Raw genomic sequence first — 11,807 nt, 5'->3', positions numbered from 1 at the left:
TTCCTCCCTTCCTTCTAAACTTTTTATGGTTACACCACTTAGACATCTCTCTAAATGGATTAAAAGCAGTTAATCAGGTTCTTACTGGTCAGACTGGCCACCGACGCTCTCAGAGAGCTGCTATCGCCTCGGCCCCGAGGAGAGCCTCCATCCGAGGAGGAGGAGGAGGAGGAGGAGGAGGAGAAGGAGGAGCCGTCTTCTCCTGCAGAGCCTGAACTGGAGGCTCCGCTGCTGAGGGAGGAGGAGGAGGAGGAGGAGGAGGAGGAGGTGAAGCAGGGCTGGGAGTTGGAGTTGTCGCTGTCCATGGAGAGCGGACTGGGAGAACCTCCAGAAGAACCGACGTAGGAGATCACACCTGCAGGAGAGAGGAGGAGGAAGAGGAGGAGGAGGAGGTGCTCATCAGCGTCTCCTTCTAACATCTTCATCATGTAAAATGTGTAAAACGTAGAGGATGAGGAGGAGAGAGGAGAGGATGAGGAGAGGAGGAGCAGGAGGAGGAGGAGAGAGGAGAGGAGGAGGAGAGAGGAGAGGAGGGCAGGAGGAGGAGGAGCAGGAGGAGGAGAGAGGAGAGGAGGAGCAGGAGGAGGAGGAGCAGGAGGAGGAGAGGAGGAGCAGGAGGAGGTATTCAGTATGTTTTAAATTACAGCTAAAGTGTAAAAGCTGAAAACGACAGAAATCAGAGAAGTTCACTAAATATTCACTTCCTGTTTTATTGTGTTAAATCTTCAGATTCTTTGCTTTCATGTGTTTAGTGCTTCAGACTTTCAAAATAAAACGTGTGTGGAGGAGGAAGGGGGAGGAGGGGGGGGGGGGAGGAGGGGGGGGCTTTAAACGCCTCACGCTGCCAAACATGAGGAGGCGGAGCCATTTATACAGAGGAAGCCCAGCTGTTTTCCTGTTACCGTGGCAACAGATGGGGGCGGAGGAAGGGGGGGGGGAGAGGAGGGGCGGTCGTTAAAGTTCAAAACAAAAAGACTTTCTAGGAAATCTGGGAACATGGAGAGAAGGAGGAGGAGGTGGAAGAGGAGGAGGAGTACAGTTAGAGGTACTAGTACTTTACTGTAGTACAGTTAGAGGTACTAGTACTTTACTGTAGTACTGTTAGAGGTACTAGTACTATACTGTAGTACAGTTAGAGGTACTAGTACTTTACTGTAGTACTGTTAGAGGTACTAGTACTTTACTGTAGTACAGTTAGAGGTACTAGTACTTTACTGTAGTACAGTTAGAGGTACTTGTACTTTACTGTAGTACAGTTAGAGGTACTAGTACTTTACTGTAGTACAGTTAGAGGTACTTGTGTAATAGAGTATTTGTACTTGTACACAGGAAGTGAGTTTTCTATGACTGAACATGTTATGGTTATAAAGCTGCTCTGATTGGCTGCTGATGAGGAAGTGCTGCATCCACATGTGCAACATCAATAACTATCATTTATCAGTTATTATAAAATCAGATGAGAAACTGTTTAATCAGACGAGTTCATGCAAAGTAACATTTACTCTGATGATCACAGAGAGACAGGAAGTACTACACATGAAGTACTACACATGAAGTACTAAAGGAATATAACAGAAATATCATAAAAGTGCTTCATATAGTACTACAGTAGTACTATAATACTACAGTAGTACTATAATACTACAGTAGTACTACAGTAGTACTACAGTAGTACTATATTATAATAGTACTACTGTAGTACTATTATAATATAGTACTACTGTAGTACTACAGTCTAGTGTCTCCCTCGTGCAGCAGGAAGCTCGTGTTCTCCTCACACGTGTTTCCTCCACAACGAGACCAGGAGGACCCGCCTCCTCCCCCACCCCCCCGCTCTCACGTTCCCTCCATTCATTACCAGCACACACACACACACACACACACACACACACACACACACATGCACACACACAGCTGGCTCAGTCCTCTCACTCATCACAGAGAAAAATCTGATCAGTTTAAACCTGAACTGAATCTGAAGCCTCCTATAAAGCATTAACCCTTTATAGGACACTCATTGAAAGGAAGGGAGGAAGGAAGGAAGGAAGGAAGGAAGGAAGGAAGGAAGGAAGGAAGGAAGGAAGGATATTTTGGGATATTTACAGAAGTTACCAAATATAATTATTTGCCCAATAAAGAGTTAATATTGTTTCTGTCAGCAGCATCTCAACTGTGTGTGTGCATGTGTGTGTGTGTGTGCATGTGTGTGTGTGTGTGTGCATTTGTGTGTACGTGTGTGTGTGTGTACGTGTGTGCATGTGTGTGTAAAAGTGCTTTTTGAACCGTGACCCACTCTGTACCCTCCATGATGTCTTGCTGCGGAAGAAGCGGAAGCAGCAGCAGCGTCTCAGTGAGTCTCAGTGAGTCTCAGTGAGTCTCAGTGAGTCTCAGTGAGTCTCAGTGAGTCTCAGTGAGTCTCAGCGGCGCCTCAGCGAGTCTCAGTGAGTCTCAGTGAGTCTCAGTGAGTCTCAGTGAGTCTCAGTGAGTCTCAGTGAGTCTCAGTGAGTCTCAGCGGCGCCTCAGTGAGTCTCAGTGAGTCTCAGTGAGTCTCAGTGAGTCTCAGTGAGTCTCAGCGGCGCCTCAGCGAGTCTCAGTGAGTCTCAGTGAGTCTCAGTGAGTCTCAGTGAGTCTCAGTGAGTCTCAGCAGCTCCTCAGTGAGTCTCAGTGAGTCTCAGTGAGTCTCAGCGAGTCTCAGCGAGTCTCAGCGAGTCTCAGTGAGTCTCAGCAGCTCCTCAGTGAGTCTCAGTGAGTCTCAGTGAGTCTCAGAGAGTCTCAGTGAGTCTCAGAGAGTCTCAGAGAGTCTCAGTGAGTCTCAGCGAGTCTCAGCGAGTCTCAGTGAGTCTCAGCGAGTCTCAGCGAGTCTCAGTGAGTCTCAGCGAGTCTCAGCGAGTCTCAGTGAGTCTCAGTGAGTCTCAGCGAGTCTCAGTGAGTCTCAGCAGCTCCTCAGTGAGTCTCAGTGAGTCTCAGTGAGTCTCAGTGAGTCTCAGCGAGTCTCAGTGAGTCTCAGCGAGTCTCAGCTGTGAGTCTGTGAGCAAGCTGAACGTTTTCACACCACTAATTTGATTATCTGGTCCGTACGGTGGCTGAGAAGGGTCATAACACCTGCAAACTCAGAAAACACCTTCATCCATGTTACAAATATTCACAGCACGAGCAAATAAGGAAACGAACAGGAAGCTAGGTGAAAAGGGAAATGTTTCCAGGGGGACCGTAATCAGCGACGGACCCACATCCTGTTTCCAAAGAGGTAAGTGTGATGTGTAACTCCAACATATTAACTACTCAGTTCTTTCCTCCTTCCTTCCTTCCTTCCTTCCTTCCTTCCTTCCTTCCTTCCTCCCTTCTTTCCTTCCTCCCGTCTTTCCTTCCTTCTTTCCTCCCTTCCTTTGTCCTTCTTCCTCCCTTCCTCTGTCCTTCTTCCTCCCTTCCTCTGTCCTTCTTCCTCCCTTCCTCCGTTTCCTGAGAGGTAAGTGTAATGTGTGATTCCAACATATTAAGTACTCAGTTCTTTCCTCCTTCCTTCCTTCCTTCCTCCCTTCTTTCCTTCCTTCCGTCTTTCCTTCTTCCTTCCTCCTGTCTTTCCTTCCTTCCTTCCTTCCTTCCTTCCTTCCTCCCGTCTTTCCTTCCTTCCTTCCTTCCTTCCTTCCTTCCTTCCTTCCTCCCTTCCTCTTTCCTTCCTTCCTTCCTCTTTCCCTTCCTCTGTCCTTCTTCCTTCCTTCCTTCCTCTGTCCTTCTTCCTCCTTTCCTCCCTTCTTTCCTTCCTTCCTTCCTCTGTCCTTCTTCCTTCCTTCCTCTGTCCTTCTTTCTTCCTCCTTTCCTTCTTCCTTCCTTCCTCTGTCCTTCTTCCTTCGTCCCTTCTTTCCTCCCTTCCTCTGTCCTTCTTCCTTCGTCCCTTCTTTCCTCCCTTCCTCTGTCCTTCTTTCCTCCCTTCCTCTGTCCTTCTTCCTCCCTTCCTCCGTTTCCAGAGAGGTAAGTGTAATGTGTAATTCCAACATATTAAGTACTCAGTAATTGTTAAGCGGTGAGTCACATGACTATATTAGTTTTTAATTTATAGGGGGCACTGTTGCCCCCGCGTGGGTCCGTCGCTGATTACGGTCCCCCTGGAAACATTTCCCTTTTCACCTAGTTTGCAGTTTGTTTCCCTATTTGCTATTAGCATTAGCATAGGGTTAGCATTAGCATAGGGTTAGCATTAGCATAGGGTTAGCATGCAGGCTGCGGTCCGGTCCGCGTTCACACCTGCAACCGAACTAAGAGCTTTTGGTCCGAAGGCTCTTAGTCCGGTTGGTTTTCTTGGTGTGAGCGGCACTAAACCAAACGGACCCAGACCTCCACACAGAGGAGGTCCGGGTCCGCTTGACTCCGCACCACATGCCGACCTACCGGAAGACGAGGGAACGTTAATCAGACCGATCTTGATTGGTTTGCAGGTGTGAACGCGGACCGAACCGCAGCCTGTATGCTAACCCTATGCTAATGCTAACCCTATGCTAATGCTAACCCTATGCTAATGCTAACCCTATGCTAATGCTAACCCATAGTAATAACTTTACCAGATAATGTAACTAGTGATGTGAAAGCTTCCTAAAGCTCGTCAGTGAGAGGACGACCAACATGATTACACGTCTTATGCTCGCTGTGAAAAAGCTGCTTTAACTTCCTGTTCTCCTTCCTCATGAGACAGTCTGAGTTATTACAGCTGCTCCTCCTCTAGTTTATATCTCTAACTTTAATTATTTAAACCCCAGAAATAAAAAATAAAGGGTTTAAAAGACAAACCTGTTTAAAAGAGCTTCTTCAGACTTAGAGGATGAATGATGACGTCATGAACCACGTGACTTAAACATCAGACCTCACATTCATTATTAAACACTTCAATCTATAAATCATCATTAAAAGATGATCATGCTGTGTGTGTGTGTGTGTGTGTGTGTGTGTCAGCTGCAGCAGACACACACACACACACACACTCAGGTGAGGCGGAGACTGAATTACGTAATGAGCTGAGTGTGAGCAGCAGCCAATCACAGCTCGCCGCGCTCAGTGAAAACAAAGAGCACATGGCCGGTGTGCAGCTGCATGTGAACCGGCAACGGCTGCTGTAGTGGCGGGAGCGCGCATGCACTCACGCACCCACCACACACACACACACACACACACACACACACACACACACACATACACACACACACACATCCCTGATCCACCTGACACCGATGGACCCACCGACCGCTGTCATCATGACCCAGTTCCCCGAAACCCGGAATCACACACACACACACACACACACACACACACACACACACACACACACACGTGTCTGACTCTTTACATTAAACTTCTCCCGGTGTCCGTGCACGAGCCCGGCAGTAAGAGGTCCGCGTGAAGCTGCCGATCAAACACGCGCCAACATGAAACCCACTCTAATATACACTCCTTTAATATCAGTGTATTAATCCTGTGTGTGGACTAATCAATCAATCACTACCCCCCCCCCCCCCCCCCCCAACAAGCTCGTGCTTCTTATCAGACCATCATTGAACATAAGAACCGGTTCTTAATTGACTCGCCTGGTTAAATGAATCAGTCTGAACTCACTGATGACGTCAGCAGTGACTCTAGGATCAGACCTCCAGGGTTAGAGGCTCTAATGATGAGCTCTAAGTTAACAAGCAACAACCTGCAAGTGTTCAAACCTGCTGCTACAGGATAATAATAATAATATAATAATATAATAATGATAATGATGATGATGAGGATGATGATGAGGATGATGATGATCGTGGTTGAGAATAAACAGTCACAGATAGTTAATGAACCGGATGTAAAGGTTTATAGATATTAATGAGAACTACTAACTATTATTAATACATTAAACCTGTTCAGCATGTACGGTGTCCTCGAGTCCCCAGAGAGGAGCCTTTAAATACATTTATTATTAATATTATCATTATTATTATTATAACAAAAAATTAAAGTTGTATAAAATAATCTTTAGTAAAAATTACGATGATCATTTATTTTATTTTTATGGCTGCTTGAGCAAAAAAAGGGTCTGAATCACCCTGGTAGTGATTAGTGAGCTGTTAAGTGTCACAGTTTACCTGCTACAGCTGACACACGCACACACACACACGCACGCACGCACACGCACACTCACACACACACAGACACACACACACACACACAGACACACACACAGACACACACACACACCTTGATTGATTGATGCTCCATGTTTAACCCTCTACACCTTCAGCTCGTCCCTCCTCGTGCAGTCTACCTGACGTCACATTCAAAGCTCTGAACCTGCACGCGCTACACACCTGAGCGCACGAGCCGGCACTCACTCACTCACACAGCGCGCGCGCACTGATTTGATTTAGGGGTAAAGGAAGAGGAAGAGGAAGAGGAAGAGGAAGGGGGGGTTACCTGTTGTGTTGTTGTTGTTGTTGTTGTTCGTTTCCATGGCAGTTGTTGTCGTCATCCTGAACCGCAACAGAATCACGCACGAGAGCTTTCTGTAAAAACCCGGGATAGTTTCCGGTCCTCAACCCGCATCACGCGCGCGAAGAAGTCCAAAAACCACCAGAGAATATAAAATGTACAGAAGAAGAAAAAGTCTCTGCTGTTCTTCTCACTGACTTTCACTGACTGTCTGCTGCAACGGGAGCGCGCTTCTTTCTCGCGAGCGCGCGCAGACACCCCTGCCGGATGATGACGTGAATGCGCGCGGTGGGCTGCTGCTGCTGCTGTGCCCGCACGCGGCAGAAAACGGGACCACGTGACCGCGGGGAGAGCCTCGTGCCCCAGTGACACAGTTTCCCGCCCTCCCCTCTCTGTTTAAATCACCGAGCACGTGGATCTGCCCGCACGCTCTCCGGCACAGAGGGATTGTGGGAAATGAAGGCAGAATACAGCTGAATATGATCTCATGTGGGCCGGACCACTAAAAAGATGGAAGGAAGGAAGGAAGGAAGGACAGAATGAAGGAAGGACAGAATGAAGGAAGGAGGGAGGGAAGAAAGGAAGGAAGGAAGGAAAGATGGATGGAGAGAAGGAAGGAAGGAAGAACGGAAGGTGGACGGACAGATAGAAGGAAGGACAGAATGAAGGAAGGAAGGAAGGAAAGAGGGAAGACAGGAAGGAAAAATGGGAGAAAGGGATGAAGGAAAGATGGAAGGAAGGAAGAAAGGAAGGACGGACAGATAGAAGGAAGAAAGATGGAAGGAAGGAGGGAGGGAAGAAAGGAAGGAAGGAAGGAAAGAGGGAAGAAAGGAAGGAAGGAAAGAGGGAAGGAAGGAAGGAAAGAAAGCAATATAGAAGGGAGGAAGGAAGACAGGAAGGAAAGATGGATGGAGAGAAGGAAGGAAGGAAGGAAAGAGGGAAGGAAGGAAGGAAAGAAAGAAATATAGAAGGGAGGAAGGAAGACAGGAAGGAAAGATGGATGGAGAGAAGGAAGGAAGGAAGGAAAGAAAGAAATATAGAAGGGAGGAAGGAAGACAGGAAAGAAAGATGGATGGAGAGAAGGAAGGAAGGAAGGAAGGAAGGAAATATAGAAGGGAGGAAGGAAGGAAGGAAAGATGGATGGAGAGAAGGAAAGAAAGAAAAGAACACAGGAAGGAAAGTGGGCCGGATTGAACTCCTCAGCGTCCTCCTCCAGTCAGTTTGAGTGACAGCTGCCATCTGGTTCCCATGGTAACGTAGAGATGGAGAGACTGAAGAGACTCAAAACTAGCAACAAAATAACATTAGCATCATTATGTCTCTGTTATATTTTCATGTCTGAGGTAAAACATGATGTTGTGTGATAGGAGATGTTTAGTCTCCTAAAATTAACAAAGTCAGTATTATTTAATTCAAATGTCTTCTTTCCTTCCTTCCTTCCTTTCTTCCTTTCCTTCCTCCCTGCCTTCTTTCTTCCCTTCCTCTTTTCCTTTCTCCCTCCCTCGTTCCTTATTTCCTCCGTCCTTCCTTCCTTTCATCTGTCCTTCCTCCCTCAATCCTTCTATCCTCCCTTCCTTCTTTCCTTCCTCCCTCCTTCCATCCTTCCTTTCCTTCCTTCCATCTGTTCTTCCTCCCTTCCTCCTTCTCTCTTTCTTTCCTCCCCCCTACCTTCCTTCCTTCCTTCTTTCCTCTGTCCTTCCTCTCTCCCTCCTTCTATCCTCCCTTCCTTCTATCCTCCCTTCCTTCCATCCTTCCATCCTTCCTTCCTTCCTTCCTTCCTTCCTTTCAATGAGTGTCCTATAAAGGGTTAAACCTCCTGTCTGCAGCATTCGGACTTACAACTGTAGTTTTTGCTGGACTTTGACTCACAGCACTGCTGAACCACAATAACCATAAAACACCAGAAAATGAAAATAATATGAAACTTAGACAGAAGTGTTGGAAATGATTATTTATTAAACTGCATGACTGTAAATATTAATGTTTTACAGTAAATCCTTCATTGGTCAGATTTAACTTCACTGCATCAGTTTACACCAAACATTAGAAACAGCATGTGACCAGAAGTATGTGGACAGTCCAACAAGTCCAAACACACAGTAGACAAGTTCAAGTCCAAACAGCCAAAACATCAAGTCTGAGTCAAACCGTCATGAGGCCGAGACAAGTCCAAGATACTGATTCATGATAACTGTGATGATGACAACCAGCTCAGAGTCATGGTTCTGGAGTCACATGTTCAGCTGGTACATGTGAAGCCATATTTCCACCGGGAACGTCTCAGCAGCTATCAATCCACAGCATTTCTATTTCTGACGGAGCCGTTTCTAACTCACGACAAGCTCAACAGAGCAGATTGCACCAGACAGGAAGTCAGTCACAGAATCGGCATAATAAAATTTCCGTTTTTCAAAATAAAACAACCCGTTGCTATGGTTACAAGGGCTGGATCTGGAGGACATTGGTCAATCAACCTGTCAATCAGGACGTAGCCCCGCCCCCTAATGCATACCCTGCTTTATCGTCACATATAAAATCAGGGAGGCCAAAATGTCCCAAATGAACATCATACTGCATTGAAGAAGGCTTTAAACTAGCGATTGAGACCATAAACACATTTTGAAAACGTTTACTGAGGTTAGAAATCAAGTGAGAAGTTGGTGAATTCTCCATTGACTTGTATAGAGACGGTCGCCCCCTGGTGGCCTTTTGATAGAATGCAGCTCTAAGTTACTTCTCCATTGACTTGTATAGAGACGCTCGCCCCCTGGTGGCCTTTTGATAGAATGCAGCTCTAAGTTACTTCTCCATTGACTTGTATAGAGACGGTCGCCCCCTGGTGGCCTTTTGATAGAATGCAGCTCTAAGTTACTTCCTGGTTGGCTTCATTTCAGAGGACCAGAACTCTCCACCTGGTTTGGATTTGATTGTGCTGCCGTAATTACTGTATTAACAGAGCAACTTCATTTTAAAAGGCAGATTTCTCTCCCAGAGCTCCGCTGCTGTAACGCTCCCGGTGTGAGTTGACGCCGGGCAGAGGACGGAGTTAAAGCAGCTGTCATGTTGGAGTGTCTTCATGAATCAGTTTCTCTGTCTTTGGAAGTTAAAGGATCCTCTCTGACTAACCAGACTCTGCAGATTCTCTCTCACTTCACTGAAGTGCTGCTGAATCTCACGCTTCTGCCGCCCGTACCTGTGATCATAATATGGCTTTAAAAAATCGTCAGGGTTGCAGAGAAAGTCCAGAGTGTGCCCTTGTGAATGTTCATCCATCAGAACTGTATGTCTGAAAGGAGTGCCTGCATCCACTATTCTTGCCATGCTGCACTTCTTCTTAATCATCTTCTCGTGTTCAGTGAACAGCTGGTCCAGCTCGCTCTGGTAATCAGAGAGGAGACTCTTCACCTGGTCGCAGGTTTTTCCTCCCAGTCTCACCAGGTGAACCAGCATGTGGATGTGGAAGGCCGCTCCGTTCACCCAGGCCTTCAGAGCATCAGTCGTCATGTGTCCGTCCCTCAACATGGAGTTCTTCAGCTTGGTGAGCGCCTCGCTCAGCTTGCGTTCGATCCGCTCCAGGTCGCTCCTCAGCTCACGGCGGTTGTCGATGTTCATCCTGATTCTCTTCAGGCACTCATCGATCAGATCCCAGACCTCGGAGGCTTTCTGCTCAGCAAACACACAGCGCAGAGCGTCCTTCACGCTCTCCTCTGGTGGACTGAACGACAGGATGTCGATGAAGACGGCGATGGCGAGCGCTCCGAGGCCGGCCAGCTCAGGAGCTGATGTGAAGGCTCCCAGCTTCTCCACCAGGTCCTTGATCCAGTCTGCAGTGCAGTCACCCGCCTCCATCCTCCTCTCATAGTGTTGTTTCAGCATGTCTGAAGAATCCAGACTGCAGAACTTCACGATGTTCTGATTGATGCTCACATCTGGACCGTCGCCCAGTTCACGCACAGACTTGTCAATTTGTTCCTGCTCACTTGGCCCGTTCCCCATCGTGTGTTTGTCACGGTCAGATGATGATGATGATGAAGATGATGATGTGGAACACTGAAACACACAAAATGAACACAGTGAACTGTGGTTCTGCAGAGCTCAATGTAATAATTCTCTGGTAACAACCTGAACATTTTGTATTATTCTTATTTTTTAGACTTGTTGATGGACTTCCTGCTTCAGGTTCTTCCTCAGTATTTCTGTAGGATGAAGATCAGGACTTTGACCCAGCTGTTCCAAGAGAGACATTTGGTAGAACGACTTATGTGTTTGTTGTTGTCTTATTTCATGACACACTTCCTGTTGAGCTCCAGGTCATGGATGGATACTCGACATGAACTCAAAGCTCCATCAGTGACTGCAGGCTGTCCATGAACCTAACCATGATACTATCACCATGTTTCCCAGATGAGAGCAGGTTCTTTAGTTTGGATGCAGTGTTTGATCATCACCAATCAAAATGCTTCTCATTCAAACCCAAAAGCTTGATTTTGGTCTTCATCTGTCTGCAGAACATTTCTCCAAATGCAAACCGGTAGATAACAGCAATGTTCCTTTTGGAGAGTAGTGTCTTTTTTACACACCACTGGTGTTCAATAGTCTCCTGAAGGTGGACTCATGAACACTGACTGTAGCCACAGTAAGAAAGGCCTTCAGTGTCCTAGATCTTACCCTGGATTCTCTGAGATGCCTCATCTAATTATGAAAAATGCATCAAATCACATTTATTTACAGTCTACGCCAACGTCTGCACACGATCTTCAACAAACAGAACACAAGTTTTAATTAAATTTTAATACTACTGTAAGTCATCAGTCCTTCAGCCTCTCGAGCACAGTCATAAATCAGTAACTCTCGTATATATTCATTTCCTCACAGTTTTCCTCATATTTATAGACTGTGCTGTTACGTTAATAGTTATAAACCACTGAAAACTCAGAGTTGATGAGCTGGTTAATATCCAGCTTCATAGTTCTGGTTGTCTGGACGGCCTGCTTCACAGTACAAACATCCAGTTCTTCCCACTACTCCCTTATCTTTACGTCCAGGGTCTGCTTTTATCAGACCACACACACACACACACAGACACACACAGACACACACAGACACACACCCACAGACACACACACACACACACACACACAGACACACACACACACACACACACACACACACACACACACACACACAGAGACACACATATAAGTAACTTATTGCAACTATATAAATGGGTCTATAGGTTTCCAGCTACGTGGAGGAGGGCAGCTGCTGCAGCACGAATAAAAACTAAAAACTGTAGTTTAAAATTTAAAAGTAGAGTTTAAGTTTGTGTCCTCTGTGCTGTTAAGTTTATAACTTAT

The sequence above is a fragment of the Scomber japonicus genome, chromosome 18, assembly GCF_027409825.1.
Source record: "Scomber japonicus isolate fScoJap1 chromosome 18, fScoJap1.pri, whole genome shotgun sequence".
Classification (NCBI taxonomy): Eukaryota; Metazoa; Chordata; class Actinopteri; order Scombriformes; family Scombridae; genus Scomber; species Scomber japonicus.
Note: the sequence above shows the minus strand (reverse complement) of the source record.